The sequence below is a fragment of the Arachis duranensis genome, chromosome 4, assembly GCF_000817695.3.
Source record: "Arachis duranensis cultivar V14167 chromosome 4, aradu.V14167.gnm2.J7QH, whole genome shotgun sequence".
In the NCBI taxonomy this organism is placed as follows: domain Eukaryota; kingdom Viridiplantae; phylum Streptophyta; class Magnoliopsida; order Fabales; family Fabaceae; genus Arachis; species Arachis duranensis.
In genome coordinates, this window is record NC_029775.3 from 24,939,360 (window position 1) to 24,940,561 (window position 1,202).

General features: G+C 38.6%; 1 pseudogene; it reads left to right on the forward strand.

The window, feature by feature from the left end:
- Window positions 1–1,202, forward strand: part of LOC127746615 (60S acidic ribosomal protein P0-like) — a 17,241-nt pseudogene that overhangs the window by 2,939 nt on the left and 13,100 nt on the right.

Consider the following 1,202-nt stretch of genomic DNA (forward strand, 5'->3'; position numbering starts at 1 on the left):
AAAGGCCGGGCGCATATCTCTTAGATTCCCCAACAGAATCTTCGTGGTATAAGCTAGATAGATGGCGGCATTCATGAGGATCCGGAAAGTCTAACCTTGTCTGTGGTATTCCGAGTAGGATTCCGGTATTGAATGACTGTGACGAGCTTCAAACTCCTGAAGGTTGGGCGTGATGACAAACGCAAAAGAATCAATGGATTCTATTCTGACCTGATTGAGAACCGATAGATGATTAGCCGTGCTGTGACAGAGCATTTGGACCATTTTCACTGAGAGGATGGGATGTAGCTATCAACCAAGGGTGATGCCTCCAGACGATTAGCCGTGCAGTGACAGCGCATAGGACTATTTTCCCGAGAGGATTGAAAGTAGCCATTGATGATAGTGATGCCCTACATACAGCTTGCCATGGAAAGGAGTAAGAAGGATTGAAGGAAGAGCGAATAGTGAAGTAGAGTTTCAAGAGGAACACAGCATCTCCATACACCTATCTGAAATTCCCACTATTGATTTATATAAGTATTTCTATCCTTTTTAGTTTCTTTTTAATATTAATTTTCGAAACCATAAACCAATTTTAATCCGCCTAACTGAGATTTACAAGGTGACCATAGCTTGCTTCATACCAACAATCTCTGTGGGATCGACCCTTACTCACGTAAGGTATTACTTGGATGACCCAGTACACTTGCTGGTTAAGTTGAACGGAGTTGTGAACTATGGTATTGGCATCATGTTTTTGGCGCCATTACCAGGGAATGAAAAGCAATGAATTTTGCAAAATGGAATAACAATTGAATCACAATTTCGTCCACCAAGTTTTTGGCGCCGTTGCCGGGGATTGTTCGAGTATGGACAACTGACGGTTCATCTTGTTGCTCAGATTAGGTAATTTTCTTTTCAAAAACTTCTTCAAAATTTTTCTTTTAATTTTCTTTTTTCCAAACTATATTTTCGAAAAAAATTCAATAAAAATCCAAAAAATTTTTAAATCATAAAAATAAAAAATATTTTGTGTTTCTTGTTTGAGTCTTGTGTTAATTTTTAAGTATCTCTATCTTTATCTTTATGTTTTATGCGTTTATCACCATACCTATTTGAGTTTGCCTGACTGAGATTTACAAGGTGACCATAGCTTGCTTCATACCAACAATCTCTGTGGGATCGACCCTTACTCGCGTAAGGTTTATTACTTGGACGAC